General features: G+C 41.4%; 1 non-coding gene across 1 annotated transcript; it reads right to left on the bottom strand.

Annotated features, from left to right (window-relative positions):
* Positions 1-14,973: 14,973 nt before the first annotated feature.
* Positions 14,974-15,046, bottom strand: Trnah-aug (transfer RNA histidin (anticodon AUG)). The gene has a single exon. It is a non-coding gene; the product is annotated as a tRNA-His (tRNA).
* Positions 15,047-19,618: the final 4,572 nt, after the last annotated feature.

Genomic DNA, 19,618 nt, shown 5'->3' with positions numbered 1-19,618 from the left:
TTTCTATGTTGATTTTATATCCTGCTACCTTGCTATAGCTATTGATGATGTCTAGAAGCTTCTGAGTAGAGTTTTTTGGGTCTTTAAGGTATAGGATCATGTCATCTGCAAATAGGGATATTTTGACAGTTTCTTTACCTATTTGTATTCCTTTTATTCCTTCTTCTTGCCTAATTGCTCTGGCTAGGAATTCCAGTACTATGTTGAATAGGAGTGGAGATAGTGGGCATCCTTGTCTGGTTCCTGATTTTAGAGGCAATGGTTTCAGTTTTTCTCTGTTAAGTATAATGCTGGCTGTAGGTTTGTCATATGTAGCTTTTATAATGTTGAGGAACTTTCCTTCTATTCCTAGTTTTCTTAGAGCTTTTATCATGAAATGGTGTTGGATCTTATCAAAGGCTTTTTCTGCATCTATTGAGATGATCAAGTGGTTTTTGTCTTTGCTTCTGTTAATGTGGTTTATTACGTTTATTGATTTTCGTATGTTGAACCACCCCTGCATCCCTGGGATGAAGCCTACCTGGTCGTGGTGAATAATCTTTTTGATGTGTTGCTGAATTCAATTTGCCATTATTTTGTTGAGGATTTTTGCATCAATGTTCATTAAGGAGATTGGCCTATAGTTCTCCTTTTTGGAGGTGTCTTTGCCTGGTTTTGGGATAAGTGTAATACTAGCTTCATAAAATGTGTTTGGCAGTTTTCCTTCCCTTTCTATTTCATGGAACAGTTTAAGGAGGGTTGGTATCAGTTCTTCTTTAAAGGTCTGATAGAATTCAGCAGAGAATCCATCAGGTCCTGGACTTTTCTTTTTGGGGAGACTCTTGATTGCTGCTTCAATTTCATTTTGTGTTATAGGTCTATTCAGGTGATTAATTTCCTCTTGGTTCAGTTTTGGATGATCATATGTATCTAGAAATCTGGCCATTTCTTTTAGATTTTCAAATTTATTTGAATATAGGTTCTCAAAGTAGTCTCTGATGATTTCCTGGACTTCCATGGTGTTTGTTGTTATCTCCCCTTTTGCATTCCTGATTCTACTAATTTGGGTTTTTTCTCTCCTCATTTTAGTCAGGTTTGCCAGGGGTCTATCGATCTTGTTTATTTTTTCAAAGAATCAACTTTTTGTTTCATTAATTCTTTGTATGGTTTTTTTGGTTTCTATTTCGTTGATTTCAGCTCTTATTTTTATTATTTCTCTCCTTCTATTTGTTTTGGGATTTGCTTGTTCTTGTTTTTCTAGGAGTTTGAGATGTATCATTAGGTGATTGATTTGGGATCTTTCAATCTTTTTAATATATGCACTCATGGCTATAAACTTTCCTCTCAAGACTGTCTTAGCTGTGTCCCATAGGTTCTGGTAGGTTGTGTTTTCATTTTCATTGACTTCCAGGAACTTTTTAATTTCCTCTTTTATTGCATTGATGATCCATTCTTCATTAAGTAATGAGTTATTTAATTTCCAGCTGTTTGCATGTTTTTTGTCTTTACTTTTGTTGTTGAGTTCTACTTTTACTGCATTGTGGTCAGATAGTATGCACGGTATTATTTCTATTTTCTTATATTTGCTGAGGCTTGCTTTGTGCCCTAGGATATGATCTATTTTGGAGAAGGTTCCATGGGCTGCTGAGAAGAATGTATATTGTGTAGAGGTTGGATGAAATGTTCTGTAGACATCTACTAGGTCCACTTGATCTATTGCATATTTTAGATCTTGGATTTCTTTATTGAGTTTTTGTTTGGATGACCTATCTATTGATGACAATGGGGTGTTAAAGTCTCCCACAACCACTGTGTTGGCGTTTATATATGCTTTTAGGTCTTTCAGGGTATGTTTGATGAAATTGGGTGCGTTGACATTGGGTGCATACAGATTGATGATTATTATTTCCTTTTGGTCTATTTCCCCTTTTATTAGTATGGAATGTCCTTCTTTATCTCATTTGATCAATGTAGGTTTGAAGTCTACTTTGTCAGAGATAAGTATTGCTACTCCTGCCTGTTTTCGGGGGCCATTGGCTTGGTAAATCTTCTTCCAGCCTTTCATCCTAAGCATATGCTTATTTCTGTCGATGAGATGAGTCTCCTATAAGCAACAAATTGTTGGATCTTCTTTTTTAATCCATTTTGTCAAACGGTGTCTTTTGATGGGTGAATTAAGTCCATTAACATTAAGCGTTAGTACTGATAGGTATGTGGTGATTCCTGCCATTTAGTTGTCTTAGTTGTTTGAAGGTTTGATTGTGTGTACCTAAGTTGAGGTTACTCTCTACTGTCTTGCTTTTTCTTATCCTGTGGTTTGGTGCTGCCTGCCTTTTCATGGTTAAGTTGGGTGTCACTTTCTGTGTGCAGGATCCCTTGCAGAATCTTTTGTAATGGTGGCTTTGTGGTGACATATTGTTTTAGTTTCTGCTTATCATGGAAGACTTTTATTGCTCCATCTATTTTGAATGATAGCTTTGCTGGGTAAAGTATCCTGGGGTTAAAGTTATTTTCATTCAGTGCCTCACGGGCTCTCTTAGATGAGCTGGTCTTTTTGCCCCTTATTGGAGGGGGTGGGGGAACAATCTTGAGGGCATTTTGTTTATCATCCCTGTGGCAGATTTATGAGACCCTGTATCTCCTCCTCAGGGTGGAGGAATGCAGATTTACAACTCCTTCTCTGGGTGCAAGAATGCAGGCCTCTAACTCCTCTGGATGCAGGAATGATATGGCTCTCCATGGGGGATGGGCTTCTTCATCTGCCTTAGGTCTCCAGACCCAACATTCCTTTGATAGTGTCCATGGTATAGTTAACAAACATTTGTTGATTATAGCAAATATAATTAATCCAGTCAATATTTTTATTTATAGTGGACCACCAGAAAAGTACTGATTCAAATACTGCTTCAGTTTGATTTCTGGCTTTAAATTCATTTGGCACCCCCGTAGGAAACCCAATGGCATCAGTGTAAACATGGGGATCAAGGGAGCCTCTGCAGCTGGCTGCAGTGTCTGTGTCTGTGTCTCACCTTTTCCTAGATGTTGTGGTATGGGCTGGGGATCTAAATGCTAGGGTAAAAAGGATTGCCAACTGCACCAAAGCACAGGTGCCTGCCCAGTTACCTGGGAGAGTCTCAAGTAAAGGTCCTCTGAAGTACCGCCAGACATCGGCTCTGACCACCGAGAGTGTGGACTGGTTTGTGAGGCTGTTGAAGGACCAGTTTTCACTGCATCCTGTCAGGTTTCCCACATTTGTCAATCATCCCCTCTGTCTGGTGAGACATGAGGTATAACTGATGTCTAGGGCAGGTGGCCTAATAGTCCTCGGAGGGCTGACCCACAGGACCTCTGACCTCTGGGAACAGTAGTGATAGCATCCGGCAGGATTCGTTGCCCCGAACCTTGGCATCCTAAAACAAAGCCAACATGTAGTACATTCCATCTGGGTCCAAGGACCATCCTAATGAAAACAGGACCACCTGAGACTCTGGTCTCCCAGTAGTACAAACATAGCAATTGCTCTTATTTAATGTGTGGACAAAATATTTTATCCTTTCTGTCCAGGCATTTGTATCCCTGTACCCAATTTCAATAGCCACAGTTTGTCTTAGGACTTCTACTACAGTTACATGAGTTCAATTGTTGTACAAACGTGGAGGTAACATTGGAGCGGAGGTAGAACTGGGTGTCACCTGGGAGGGATTGGGAACTAGATGGAGCTCAAAGGCACCTAATGGGTCTGTCCCTGAGACATCTACCCCCCTCCCCATATCTATGAAATATACATGGTTCTCGTGTCATATTTCAAGGGCTTTCTATGGCTAATCTAAGTGAGTTACATTTGTTTATCTTTACAAGTAGATGAGGGGTGTGTCTGAAACAGCTGAAATTTCAACTGTAGTCTGTTAAAAGTCTGTTGATTGTTCTAGATGGTGGAAATTGGAGTCTTACCAGTGTCTCGGGGTCTGGACCAGCCATTAGGATTGTCATAAAAGTGAGAAGTGTATCCTTTATACCCAGTGCTTTACCCCACATCCACTCACTCTGGACAGATACCAGCTTCCCTGTGAATCCTGGGATGAGGCACATATAAAAGGAATATCCTTGGAGCTAGAGTTGGGACATAAGGCCTCTACAAGGAAGGATCTGGCATGCATCAAATTCAACAGTTAAGGGAAAAGTAATCTGAGTTACATTAATAGTAAGCATACCATTTCCCAAATGAAAAAGAATATTTTCACTGTAGTGTTTTTAAAGTCACTTTGGTGTTACCTGGATGCGAGAGCACAGCCCATTGTTCCTTTAGGTCAGATGGGGGCGCCTTCTTTACCCATGTGTGATGAGTCCACCCCTGCCCCGAAGTCCAGATGGCTGTCTCCATGGTCAGCAGGACCAGGAACTGTCCTTCCCAAGCTGGCTGAAGCTTATTTTCTTTCCAGGTCTTGATTAGCACATAATCACCACACTGGTGCTGGGTGAACGGGAAAGTCAAGTACAGGAGCCTGCACTAACAACCCCTTTTTCCTAAGAGAAAGTAAGGTAGAGGACAATCCAAGTATATAATTTTTGAGAAAATAGTCTTTGTTTTCAAAAGTAGGCACATCAGTAACAGAGCTAAGGTAAGGAAGCCCATTAAGCATTTCATAAGGGGAGAGGTCAATGTCCTTCCGAGGGGCTGTCCTAATCCTGAGTAGTTCTGGGAAGGCATTTAATCCAAAGTAATATGATCTCTAAAACTAATTTAGCGAGCTGATTTTTAAGAGTCTGATTTAGAGCAAACAATTCTAAGTCTGTGCTGACCAATTGTTAGGGAGTCAGCCTGATTCTATTATAGTCAAGGCCTACCCATTATATCTTTTTTCTCTCAATTACCGGAGAGGATCCACCCACAAAGAAATGGAACCCAGTCTGGAAAGGAATTTCCCTGAGATCTGGCCTTACTTTCATTTGGTATTCAGTAATATCTAAACATCTATGTGTGGAGTTCCTCCTACCTGTTTCCCCTTCCAAGAAAGTGGCTGGATTTAGGGCTTCATCAGTAGTTAGAGTAAGGCCATCCTTTTCTAGCAAGATAGCCTCATACTTTAGGATCCTAGAATCCATCAGCCATCTACCCACCTTCTGGTTTAAGATTATTCTAACTTGATGGGTAGTGCTAGTACCACCAAAGGCGGTTTTTCTACTTTCTTTGGTTAGAAGGGCTGCAGCATTCCTGCCTGAATGTACTTAGGCCAACCTCAGGTGAGAGGATCTAGGAATTTAGATAAGAAGGCCACACATTAACCCTGTTTTTGGGTTAGCACCCCAAGGGCAACTCCCTTGTTTGCATTTACAAAGAGGTGAGAAGGCTGTTCAAGAGAGGGCAAGGCTAGCCTCAGGCTGTGATAGGGCTTGTTTTAGCTCATCTACTCGTTTTATCCCCTCAGGGGTCTGATCCCTCTTGGGTCAATTTGAGATATAAAGATTTAGTTTTAAGGGCATATGAGTCTATCCACAAATCACAAATGACAGTATCCCACTATGCCAAGGAGCTTTGTCAATTCTTGTTTTGTTCCTGGGAGTAGGAGACCAATGGTTCCTTCTATTCTTTCTGGACCAATCCTTCATTGGCCCTTACTGATCAACTGTGACAGATATCATACTTCAATGTCAGCAAATTGTAACTTATTCTTTGAAATATGAAGTCCCTGGCTTCCCAAGAAATTCATAAAGCCAACAGTTATGTTAATCACCTCTCCCAATTATCCCTTATTATTAAGTCTCTCAAGTCTCTTATATTTTCTCAGTACCCTGGGGTGTTGCTATCCCATGAGAATCTTGATTAGGAGACTCAACATCAGCCACCAGAATGCTTTTGTCCAGGAGATGTTCACGCTCCCTGTGGTGAACACATATAAGATTGTTGTTGTATTGATGGATTGTATTGTGTTAAAGCATGAAAAACTGTTGAAATAAAGAAGCATTAGCTAGTGTGTGTTAGGACTTAGAAGCCAGCCAGAGTGTGACAAGCTGATATGCTAATGAGCCAAACCTGAGGTGGCCACTGATAAGCTAATAAGCCAACCCTAAGGTGACAGTGTGGATAACAGAAGTGGTGAGGTCACCACAGGGTATATAAACTCAGGCCAGAACCCAAAGCCTTGCTCTCCTCCTTGTCTTCAGAGACCATGCTGTCAGGAGTCCCCCTGAGACCCTGACGTAGAGGCAGCCACTGCTTGTGAGTGTGCCTCTTCTCCCCACGACCACTGGGTGTCCCTGGTGAACCATGAACTGGACCTGCACTGAAGGCAGCTGTGAGGATCCCCTGGGGTGCAGCTATGCCCCTTATCAGCTAAGGAGATGTTTCAAGGTGAGCGAGACTTGGGGGAAGGTCTGAGTAACCCCTGGCTGGCTAGGGTAGTAGGGACAGGCATTAGGATCCATAGGAAAGTGCCATGTGAATTTGTTTGAATAAAAACCCTGTTCTCTGAAATAAGACTCTCCTGAGTGCTGTCTCTCTGTATTCAATTGAACCAATAGGCGCTCGTGACACTCCCAGATAGCTATTGCCTCTCTACGGATCATGGTTCTTTCCTTCTCTGAGAAGAGAATTCCCCAAATAGTCATTAACTCAGCCCAAGTATATATCTGTGGTTCCAGAAATTGATCAACCTGTTCTGAGACCCCAAAAGGGGTCACAATTCCTTTTTAAAATTTCAGACCTCAGAGCTGGTAAGAGGGGCATTTACAAATCCAGTTCCACCCCCTCTAAGGGGGACCTCCCTGAGAGGAAAGAGGGAATATGTTCTTTCCCCTTGGGACTGAAGAAAAGGTAGATTCTCAATGTCCCAACAACATTGCTCTAACTCCTTTTGGAGTCGCAGTAGGGACAGGTTTCAGTAAGGAGTGCGGGTGCAGGGAATTGAAGGGGGGTGGAGGTGGAAGGGTTAGGAGGGGGAGGATAGGCAGTTGAAAGAGGACAAAGGTGAAAGAGTTGGGAGGGGGAGGGGGAGAGATGGAAGCTGGGGTGGCAGTACAGGGGCTGGCTCTGGCATCTGAACTGAAGGAAAAGCAGGGTTATAAGAGGGGGGAAGGGAGGAGAGTAAATCCCAGTTAGAAGGGGTTTGGGGTTTTTGGGGTTTTTTTTCTTTTTGTCTTTTTTCCTTTTCTTTAAGTGTAAACAGGACTACAGGACTGTCTCCAACAGAGGGCATATTCCATCTCCTCTTGAGTTGCTGGGCTCTTGTCATTTAAATGCTCAATTAATAGTTGACAGACCCAGTCCTCATCTGACCCAAATTTTGGACAAAAACCCAAAGCTTTAAGATTGGTTCTGGGATCCAGATAAAACATCGGTATTTGACAGTTCTTTGTTTCTTTTTTCCTTTAGTAGGGAGCTATCATCCCAATATTTTAACATCTTCCCTAGGGGGCTCTCAGGGTATTTTATCCTGGGACTTTGTTTTATGGCCCCCCTCTTTGCTGCCTTTATTTCCCACTTCTCCCTTTGTTGGGGTACTTTAACTTGCAGCCCACCTAGCCTAAAAATCAGATATAACTGGCATGACCCTTGGGTAACCTCAAGCCCCACTCCCTGGAACAAAGGGAGGTGAAACGGTTTATGGGAACAGGGAGTGTTTTTGATTGATCATGCTGAATGGAATGTGAGTCAATATGTTAAGACCATCTGGTGTTTTTCAAGTTCCTGACAGGTAAACCTGATAAGTAAACATCTGGTGTTTTTCCAGTTCCCAATAAATAATCTTACCCCACCACCAGGATGTGGGCAATGTCAGGAAAATGTGACCCCAGGGGCATGAGGAATTCCTATGTGACAATGATTGATGCTTTAAAGAGTATAAGACCTGCTTAAACTTTGCATTCAGGGTCCTTGTTGAAACCCACTGCGATGGATAGATACTCGGACCCTAGCTAGCTAGAAATAAACCTCGCTTTGTAGCTTGCATTGTCTCAAGTGTCCTTTGTCCTCTCAGTGGACGGCCGGTCTCAGACCCCAACACCTTCTGGTTGACTGTGCTCTATCAGGAGCTCAGCCTCCCCTTTGCCTTGGAGATTTCTTGCACTCTGATTCTCTTTCACCTTGTCTGTCTCCAGCTGCATCCCTCATGGGAGCTTGAGGCACCTCTTGGTAGCCGGCAGGTCAGTATAAACTGCTGACCTGGATTAGATTCAAGAATCTAATTCTGCCTTAAACAGTATGAGGTCACCATGGAATGTGGATCAGGACTTCACTTTTCCTTCATGTCACCCGACACGTCTCATTCACACATCACACAGCCTCCATTATCCCAACCACCAAGACATTACTTGGTCACCCCCATGACATTTCTTGTCTTGGTTTGTGCACAAAATTTACGTGGTCTCTGAGGTCCCTGTCATCAGAGCTTTTACCCACACTGTCAAGAAATTCTGCAGTCCGAGTTCACTCGCAAATCCAGAAAGTTGTCACCCTCAGCCAAACCTCGGGGCTGCTGCAACCAGGCAGCAGGACGCATCTTCCTGGGGAAGGGCCGGGACCCCCTTCCTGGATGGAATGTAAAATCCTGAACTGAGTCCCCAAATTGTTGGAATTAATACCCTCCAGAAAATCTGGACAAGGCAATTTCTCTTGATCAAGAGGGTGCAAGCATGAGGTTACTCAGCTAAACAAACATGCAAGCACAAAATGGCCAATGGTGGCTCCTCCTTATATCCCTGATGCAGTTGTACTTGCCCCTAACCCAGGATTTTTCTAGGTCAAATTTTCACAATCTCCCTCGATTGGATAAAAGGCTTGGGGGATGGGTTAGAGTATACAGTTTGGCAGGCAATGGAGTTGTACAGGAATCCGGAAGAAGAAGCAAGAACCCTTTAAACATGCAAGTCACCTAAGATGGTGACCTGAGGAATTTTTAAGTAATCTAAGAGAGTAACAAATACTTTGATAGGAAAGGTCATTTTTCTTACACTACCAAGATGATAAACTACCAAAAAACCATGGCCTCTTATACCCCTACAAATGAGGCTATGAAAGTTAAGAGAAAATAAGGATCTAGTCTGAGTGCGTCCCTCACACAGTAGGAATTACCTAATTAGGAAGGAAAGCATCCTAAATTAAAGGACACCAAAAATATCTCCCTGACAGCACCTTAGTATCGCACTTGTGCTGTGTCCCCTCTGCCCCCAAATCTCCTTTTGAATCCTAAGGGGAAATGTTTGGTTTCAGAGTAAGATGTTACATTAGAAGCTTCCTCTGTGTAACTCCATGAGTGAGAAAAGTCAGGGTAAGAAAAGATAGACTATATTTTGAGAAGAGAAAGAAAGGAAGAGCATGAGGAATCAAGAAAGAGGTGACAGGATAGGTAAAATGCATGGAGAAACAGAAAGATAACAGAGAAAAATAGGAAAGATCTGTAGCTCCAACCCTAGCTGTGGGCCTGGGGGCAGAGCCAAGCAGTCCTGTTGACAATGAACTGGCAATCCTAGCCACTGGAGAAATCCACAATTTGTCTCCAGCCTGAAGTCCAATGTGGGGATTTGGTGTGGCAATGACTCCTCCTGCATGACAGGACAACATTGGTCCAAAATATATTGCATCACTCACCAGGTCTCAGAGTGCTGTGCCCAGCCACCATCTTGAGAAAGGGCCTTGTATTCGAAATTGAGTTGATCTGGGAACCTGAGAACAAGAAACAATCACAAGTCACAGAACTTGGAGCCCCATGCCACAGCGTATGGGTGGGAGATGGCCACAAGAGGCAGTCTTGAAAAGGAGGAGGGTCGGACATGGATCACTAAGAAGTTTAAGCAGTGGGAGTTGGGTGGAGAAGGCACAGTGGTCTATGGCCCTGTCCTCTGTGGCAAAGAGAGAGCCCTATTGCCTGTGGATTACTGCAGAAACAGAGCTCTAAGACCATGGTTGTTGGATTTCTCAGCCTCCAGACCTGCCTCCCTGCAATGTGGGGTTTGCTGCTGGGTGGGAGAGCTCTGAGCCAAGGTCTACAGGATTACTTGATTTTTATCCTCCCTGCCTCAGGGTAATTTATTGTTGGGTGGGGTCTGAAAGCCCTTCGATCAGAAGATAGGCAAAGTGCTGGGTTCTGTTAGGTTCCCCTCTTCCAGCACAGAACTCAGTGCTCTATTTGTTTCTTCCAATCTCCAATGCACTCAGGGGACACTCCTTGGACTGGACATCCACCATGCCTGAGTGCACAAATGGGGGACCTCTAGTGTCAGTGGGAACCTGCCTGGCCCACAGGCAGCAAAGTTCCTTGCAGTTGGCAGCAGTATGGAATGAAGGGAAATTTCTAAAGCTAAAAAGGAGAGGGTGATAGGAGGGAGGGAGTGAATATGATTGAGATGCGTTATACACGTTGTGAAAATGAGTTCGTATAAGAACAGGTGTTGCTTGTTCAGTATTTCAAGCCCAGAAAGATGAGTTAATCCTCAAAGGAAATTATATTAAATTGTTGCAAATTCAGTTGTTTTAATTTAGCAAACCACAACAGTTAAAAACAAGGATATTAGAAAAATTTTTAATTGTATCTGTTTCTGAAAAAGAAACAGTTCAGCAGGCTGATGAATAAGATTTAAGCTAGCTACAGAAATATGATCTGGGGTCATAATACAAATGTGCAATGATACAATAAAAGATTTCTATTGGGAAAAAAAAAACAGGCTACATCTGTTTATTGCCCTCAAGAAACTTGCCGCATTGACAAAGACATGCACAGACTAAAAGTGAAAGAATGGAAATTGATATTTCAGGCAAAGGAGATAAAAACAAACAGGAGTAAGTACACTCATATGTGACAAAGCAAACTTCAAATCAAAATTAGTCAAAAGGAACAAATAAAGTTACTACATATTAGTAATGGGAACAATCCATCAAGAAGATATACCAATTGTAAATAAATGTGCACCAAACATTGGTACACCCAATTTCATAAAACAAACACTACTGAAGTAACAGATAGGTACAGAAACAATAATCGTGTATGATTTCAATACCCCACTCTCATAAATGGATAGATCATCAGGGCAAAAAATAAAATAAAATCAAGAAATAAACTTCAGAGTTGAACTGTTCCATGGATCAAATGGAGTTAATAAACATCTACAGACTATTGTATCCAACAGGTACAGAAAACACATTCTTCTCAGAAGCCCATGGGACTTGCTCCAAAACTGATCTTTCACTTTATACCATAAAATAAGGCTTGGTACCTTAATCCAACAACAACAACAACAAAAACCCCAAACAAATAATTTCTTGAATATTATTAGATCATGTTGGAATAAAATTAGAAATGAATGCCTAAAAAACTATACAAAAATATGGAGATTAACACCATACTTTTGAATGTGGGTTATTGAAGAAATCAGGGAGGAAATTAAAAAAATTCATAGAATCAAATTAAAATAAAAACACAACTTACCGGAATGTTTGGTATAGAGAGGAGACAGTTTTAAAAGGGAAGTTTATAAAAATGAGTACCTACATTAAAAAACCACAGAGAGCTCAAATAAATAACTATGATGTACCTCAAGCTCTTAGAAAAACAAGAATAGGCCAAATCCAAAAACAGTAGAAGGAGGGAAACAATAAAGATCAGAGCTGAGTGCGATGGTATGGAGTCTACAAGAATAGTACAAAGGGTTAGTGTAACAAAGTTGGGTCTTTGAAAGGATAAACAACATTGGCAAGCCTTAGCCAAACTAACACAACAAAAGAAGGAAGACACAAATTAATAAAATCAGATATGAAAATGAGGATATCATAACAGATACCATGGAAATTCAGAGGATCATTAGGGAATATTTTGAAAATTTATATTCCAATAAATTGGAAAATCTGAAAGAAGAGGGTACATTTCTAGACATGTATGACCTACCAAAGTTGAACCAAGAAGATATAAGCAACTTAAGCAGACATATAACGAGCAATGGGATTGAAGCCGTAACAGAGCCTTCAACAAAGAAAAGCCCAGGATCAGACAGATTCACTGCTGAATTCGACCAGACCTTTGAAGAACTAACACCAATGCTCCTCAAACTAGTTCACAAAATATAAAGGGAAGAAGCGCTTCCAAACTCTTTCTATAATGCAATTATTATTCCAATAATAAATCTGGATAAGAACACAACAAAAAAGAAAACTACAGATCAATTTCTTGATGAACATAGATGCAAAAGTCCTCAATAAATTCTTGCAAACTAAATTCAACAACACATTGAAATGAACATAAACAATGATCAAGTTGGTTTCATTCCAGGGATACAAGAATAGTTCAAAATATGCAAACCAATAAACATAATAGAGCATGTAAGTTCCTCTAAAGTCAGGAACACAAAAACCACATCACTCTCTTCACTCTATTCAATATAGTGCTTGAATTCTTAGCCAGAGTGCTAAGGCAAGAGAAAGAAATAAAAGGGAAACAAGTAGGCAAAGAAGAAATCAAATTATACCTACTTGTACATGATATGGTCCTATACTGAAAAAGACCCTAAAGACACCACCAGGAAACTCTTAGAGCAAAGTAGCAAAGATACAAAATCAACATACAAAATGAGTAACTTTTCTACATACCAATATAAACATGCTAAGAAAGAAAGAAAGAAAACAGTCCTAATCATGATAACTTCCAAAAAAAACACAGGGATACACCTAAACAAAGCATTGAAAGATCACTAAAATAAAAACTATGAAACACTGAAGAAATTGAAGAAGACACTAGAAGATGCAAAGACATCCTGTGTTCATGGGCCAGCAGACTTAATATTGTGAGCAAGGCCTTCTTACTAGAAGCAGTCCATAGACTGAATAAAATCCCCATCAAAATTGCAATGCCATTCTTCACAGAAATTTTTTTAAAAATCCTCATATTCATGTAGAAGCACAAAAGACCCCAAATAGGCAAAACAATCCCAAGCAAAAAGACCAATGCTAGAGATACCACAATCCATGATTTCAAACTACACTTCAGAGTCACGAGGCAGGCTAAGATAGGGAGAGACTAGGACTATTACAACTTAGATTATATTTTAGAGGGAACATTTTTTTCTCTCTTTCTCTGAACCTCTCAAATTGTAAAACAACATTTTAATGGCCACCAAGACTCCTTTCATTTGCCAATACGAGCAGATTGCTCACACCTTAGGCTGAGCTGCTACCCCAGTTTAGGACAGTCTGAACCACCACCTTAGCTCAGAGACAGCCAAACCCCTTACCCTAGCCCCTGGGGACCGCCCAAATCCCTCCTCACGTGCCATTGGCCATTTGGCCATCAGAAACTGCCTAAATCTTTCCCCTCCCACAGGTTATCCAGGGTTTAAAAGCCTTGAAACCTAAAGTCCACCTCTTTTTCTTTCCTGCTCAGCTCCTCCACCACATCTGGAAGAGATCACGAGATCCCCGTGATTTCCTCCCTCGTACAATAAAGTTCCTTAACACACGCACATTTTCTGCCTGGATTCTTCCACAAGAGACCAAAGAATCTGGGTGTCTTCTGATCAGGGACCACGTGAGACAGCAGTCACAGAAATAGCATATGTTGCACAAAAACAGACACATAGACTAATCGAATAGAAAAGAAGACCCAGAAATAAATTCACACAGGTATAGCCTTCAGATATTTTTTTCAGAATTGGGATTTGAACTCAGGGCCTCACACTTACAGTGCAGATGCTCTACCACTTGAGCTGTAGCTATATTCTCAACCCTTTAGCCCTCAGATTCTTGTGTTCTTGTGTGTGTGTGTGTGTGTGTGTGTGTGTGTGTGTGTGTACTGGGGCTTGAACTCAGGGCTTCACATTTGCTAGGCAGGCACTCTACCAAAGTATTTGCCCAGCCTAGGCAAATACTTTGTAAGACCCTATCTTGAAAAAACCCATCACAAAAAAAGGCTGGTGCAGTGGCTCAAGTAGTAAGAACACCTGCCTAACAAGTGTGAGGCCCTGAGTTCAAATTCCAGTGCTGTCAGGGAAAAAAATTAAATAAATAAGTAAAAGGTATTACAAAAATTATACAGCACAGTCTGGCTGTGATGGAAACTAGATTTCAGACTTTTGTTCGTTTTGTTTTGTTTTGCGGTCCTGGGGCTTGAACTCAGGGCATTTACCTTGAGCCACTCTGCCAGCCCTTTTTTTTTGTGATGGGTTTTTTTGAGATAGGGTTTCCCCAACTATTTGTCCCAGCTGGCTTTGAATGGTGATCTTCCTGATCTCTGCCTCCCAAGTAGCTAGGATTACAGGCATGAAAAATCCACCTTCCAGAATTGGACATTTCTCAAAATCAATAAACTACCCTGGTACCCAGCTGCCTGAGACTGACATAACATTCCCATAAGCTTTCTCTTAGCAGTGATAGGGAAAGCAACCTAGGTGCTCCTGTTTGTCATCCACCATGCTGGCTTATTGCCAATAAAATCTTTCTCCTCCTGTCACACTGTCTGTCAAGTTATTGGCTCTCTCAAGCAGCTAATCAGAACTTTTACAGTTTTACTTCTACCCAGATTTCAAAAGAAGGCCTGAGAGGCCAGGCAGTGTGAGGCAGGGTCAGAGTCAGGCAGCCCAGCCCCTAAGAGGGTGATGCGAAGCTGTGAGAGTGAAGCCAACCCTGCAATGCAGACCCCAGGAAGTTAGAGATGGTAGGAATGTCTGCCAAAGAAAGCTGCAGGCAGTGAACAGAGCCGGCCCAAGAGAGTGGCCTTGTGAGCTGTGGCCAGCAAAGACCTAGAGCCAGGGCCACCCAAATCCATTAGAACTCACTTCATGCCCCTGTGTGCCACAGATGCTGGAGGAAATTTAGGATTTAATGTGTGCCCTGCTGGGTTTTAGTCTTGTTTTTGTTCAGTCCGTCCTTTTATGTTCCATGTCCTATATTTTGGAATGGAATATGATCACTGTGGGACACTGTATATTACAGGTACCCAGCTTTATTTTTATTTTTATAGGGGTTCACAGCTGGGTTTGCCTTGCGTCTCAGAATAGATTTAGGACTCGGACTTTTTTTGGCAGTACTGGGGTTTGAACTCAGGGCATCATGCTTCATAGGCAAGTGCTCTACCACCTGAGCCACACCTCCAGCCCAGGACTTGGACTTTTTGAGCAACGCAGGAAATCTTAAGATTTTGGGGAACTCTTGGGAGATGATTGAATGCTCTATGACATGGACAGGGGTCTTTGGGGTCCAGAGGCAAATGTTATGGTTTAGATCTCAAATGTTCCTCCGAGGTCATATGCTAAAGATTTGGTTGGTTATCAGCCCAGGGTGCTATGGGGAGTGGTGGATTCTTTAGGAGGTGGGGCCTGGTTGGAGAAGGTAATGAAGGGGACATTTAGACCCCAGACTTCCTCTGTCTTCTCACTTCCTGGCCAACATGATGTGAGCACCTGTGCTCCACCATGGACTCCTCACCATGATTTTCAGCCTCATGAAAGGCGCAAAGCAATGGGTCCAAGTTGCTGTGAGCTAAAAACTCTGAGTCATGAGCCAAATGAAATCTTTCCTCCTTTTAAGTTGTTTATCTCAGCGACAGAAAGCTAACTGAGCTTCAGTTAATTGCCAGAAGCTTTTAAATCAATTAGCTAATTAAGCTGATCCAATGAGATGGTCTCTTTACCTCACTTCTGTTTTCTATAAATGCTTCCTGGTTATGGTGTTGATCACGGTTCTTAGAACTTGTTCTGATCCTGAAGGCTGCCCAATTTGCAAATAATTTTTGTTTTGTTCCTTAAATGAACTCAGTTCAATTTAAACTTGTCTAAGTTTTTCCTTTCAACAGAACCAAAGCATCAGCTATGTGTCATAAAAGACCATGGCCCAAATTAAAGGAAGATGTTTTCCCAACTTGTTCAGTAGGGATAGTCCTTGTTAGATACCAAATCACTATGTATTCAGGATTTTTCTTTTTTCGTCTTTGTTTTGTATTTGGCGGTGTTAGGAGCTAGCCTGATCTCAGGCAATTAGGGCTGGTGACCAGAAAGGAGCAATTAAAATCAGCAAATATGTTACCAGAAAATTAGCGTGCTGATAAACACCTCAGTTCTTCAGCCTGGTAAAAAAAGAATTCAATCAAGACACGAAGATTATAATAAAATAATGGTGGAATTAAATGGGAAAGAAACATACTTCAGCAGGTTGGGCAGGTTGCTTTAAGGGAGAGAAGCCGGGGTTAGGCTTCGGAAAGTTGGAAGGTTTGTAAAAGCCTTGTGTTTGTTTGGCTCCTGGGATGATCTCTTGGGTTTGGGATCCTTGTCTTGTTCTATGAGAGAGAGATTGCCTATGTAAACTATTGGTCGTACTCTAACTGAGAGCTTCTGTTTAAAATTCCTCTGTTCTATCCATCTCCTACATTTGGACCATTGTCCTGTATACTCAGCACCAGACCTAGCTGATGTAGATTCCTCTTAAAAGTGGATTAAATTTTGAGCAGCTAACTTTAAAGTCCAGGACCTGGAGAAAGATAAAGATAGTCAAGGGGAAAGGAAGGAAAAAGCTCATCAAGAATCGGGTGCCCTATTCACAATAGCCAAGTTATGGAAACAGCCAAGATGCCCCACTACTGATGAATGGATTAGGAAAATGTGGTATTTATACACAATGGAATTTTATGCAGCCATGAAGAAGAACGAAATGTTATCATTCGCTGGTAAATGGATGCAATTGGAGAACATCATTCTGAGTGAGGTTAGCCTGGCCCAAAAGACCAAAAATCGTATGTTCTCCCTCATATGCAGACATTAGATCAAGGGCAAACACAACAAGGAGATTGGACTTTGATCACATGATAAAGTGAGAACATACAAGGAAGGTATGAGGATAGGTAAGAAACCCAAAAAACCACATAGCATTTGTTGCCCTCAACGCAGAGAAACTAAAGCAGATACTTTAAAGTAACTGAGGCCAATAGGAGAAGGGAACCAGGAACTATAGAAAAGGTTAGTTCGAGAAGAATTAACTTAGAAAATAACACACATGTATAAGAAAGCAATGCGAGTCAACTCCCTGTATAGCTATCCTTATCTCAACCAGCAACAACCCTTGTTCCTTCCTATTACTGCTTATACTCTCTCTTCAAAAAAAATTAGAGATAAGGGCAAAATAGTTTCTGCCTGGTAAGGAGTGGTTTGGGGGATAAGGGAGGGATTGGGGGTGGTAAGGGAAGGAGAAGGGATAAGGGGGGAGAAATGACCCAAACACTGTATGCACATATGAATTAAAAAAAAAAAAAAGAATCAGGTGCCCACCTTTCAGAGGACTGATCCAGGGACTTGCAAGTTCTGCCCAAAAAACTAAATGAAAGCGTTTATACACACAGCTGCTACATAGTCCTTTCTGGGCCCCTCCTGTGCCCCTAGAGTTTCTGCCTTTCTTCACCTTCTCTTGGGACCCCATCCAACTCTGGGGGCTCAACTCTCTCACTTTACACTCTTCAATCTCAATGAACTATCTCGCTTTACTCACTCTTGTTGCCCGTGAAGTACATTCTTCAGCTTGGTGGGACAAACTCAACTTTTGGCCCTACACAAATTTCTCCTGTTTCAGCAGTACTGGGGCTTCACTCAGGGCCTCATGCTTGCTAGCAGGTGCTCTACCACTTGAGCCACTCTGCCAGCCACTCAGAATTTTTCTTGATGAGGAACAGAAGGGTTATTAAATAGAAAGGTTATTAAAATAACATTTTTGACTAGGATGCTCCAAGGCACAAACCAAGAGAGGCTATCAGCCCCTGCTCTCTAGATTTGAATTTTTCTTCTCTAACCCAGAATCTTAGCATTATGCAGGCACCAGGATCTTCACTTCACCCAGATCTTTGAGAATGAAACAATGTCCCAAGGATGTCAGTGTAGGGTCCCAAGGTACAACTTTATCCACTATTCAAGTATTAATATATAAAGAATGTATATAAAGATAAAGAATATGTGACATATATAATGGAATATTATTCAACCTTAAAAAGAAGAAAATCAGCTGGGCATGGTAGTGTGTGCCTGTAGTCTCAACTACTCAGAAGGCTAAGACAGGAGACTCACTTGAGTTCAAGAGTTTGAGATCAGAATAGACAACAAACAAGACCTCTGTCCCAAATAAGGAAACCTTGTTATTTGCAACAACCTGAATGAACTTGGAGGACCTTACACTGATCCAAAGTACAGGTGGTGACTACAGTTAATACATTATTCTGTATTTGAAATTTGCTAAGAGATTTTAAGTGTTCTCATCTCACACAGAGATAACTGTGAGATGGATATTTTAGTTTGATTGTGCTAAAAACACTTGAATGTATAAATTTATCAAAATATAATGGTTGAATGCCATAAATATGTAACATTTTACCTAATTATATAAGCATCAATAAGAATTTCATGATTTTGCCAAACCCTTTTAGAGAAAAAGATATTTGTGAATTTTGCAATTAGATTTGGAATCTTTATTATGGGATATAACATACAAAGAAATGACTAAGCTTTTGTGCAAACCATGATTTGGTGTTCTGTATTTTCCATATCTGTCTGCTATATAAAGGTCAGCTGGACTTAATTGCATATTGGCCACACAAACCAGCAGACTCTCCCATGAGGCTTTTGTGGGTCACCTGAGAAAGCTGGTGTTCAACTGCACATCTATGGCCGCCATTCACTGCCTGTGGTAAGTGGTTACTTAGAGCAGAAAATCTAAAAGCCAGATGGAGCAGTTGTGAGTTGGTAGAATCCCTGTGACATTTTTTATAGGAATTGTTTTGAACCAAGTAATGACACTTTTCAAGAGACTGAGTACTTTATTCACCTAGAAAATCTGCAAATGACCACCTCGACTTCACCTGGAGGTCGTAAAGTGGCAGGCTAGTTCCTGCCCTCCTGGACCTCAGAGACACCTCTAAGGAGAGGCCATCAGGTGACCAGGAACTATCCAAATCCTTGCAGCAGGTTCTCCCTGCTCAAATGGGGCCAGCAGGAGAGCAGGGTTGGACTTGCACCTTGAGCACACAGAAACTCCAAGCTATAGATATAAATTCTTTGTTTGGAACCAAATTCCTGATGTCTAACTTGCACTAAGCAGTAAAATTGAAATCTTTGATGAAATGCATATATTGTTAGAAAAGTAAAACTGTTGCCTTATGATCATTTAAAATATGGAATCCAAACCCCAGTAGCACCAAATATACACATGGAATCCATAGTTAAAAATCTTCCCATCCATTAGAAAATCCACACATTTAATGAAAGGATTTTGCATTAGATTTTAGAGATAACTAATTCATGTGAAAGTGAATTTAACATACCCCAAACCCCTACAGATAGATAATACCAGAGAAAACTTGAGCACAAGCCATTCATGAACACAAATGCAGAATGTTAATCAAAAAAACATTAGGAACCCAAATTCAGTAATACATACAGATAGTTATATCCTGGCCTAGTGTTACTCTAAGAATGTGAAGTTCTTAGCCAGACGTGGTGGTACATGCCTGTAATCCCAGCACTTGGGAGAATGAGGAGGGACAATCATGAGTAGTACCATGTAATACTATAGTTTGGATCTGAAGTGTTCTGCCAAAGATACAAGTGTTAAAGTCTTCATCTCCAGCATGGAGCTAGCGAGAGGTGGGCAGAACTTTAAGAGACAAGGCTAGTAGGAGGTCTTTAGGTTATC

The sequence above is a fragment of the Castor canadensis genome, chromosome 7 (assembly GCF_047511655.1).
Source record: "Castor canadensis chromosome 7, mCasCan1.hap1v2, whole genome shotgun sequence".
Lineage (NCBI taxonomy): Eukaryota > Metazoa > Chordata > Mammalia > Rodentia > Castoridae > Castor > Castor canadensis.
This window is presented reverse-complemented; position numbering and strand designations above follow the sequence as displayed.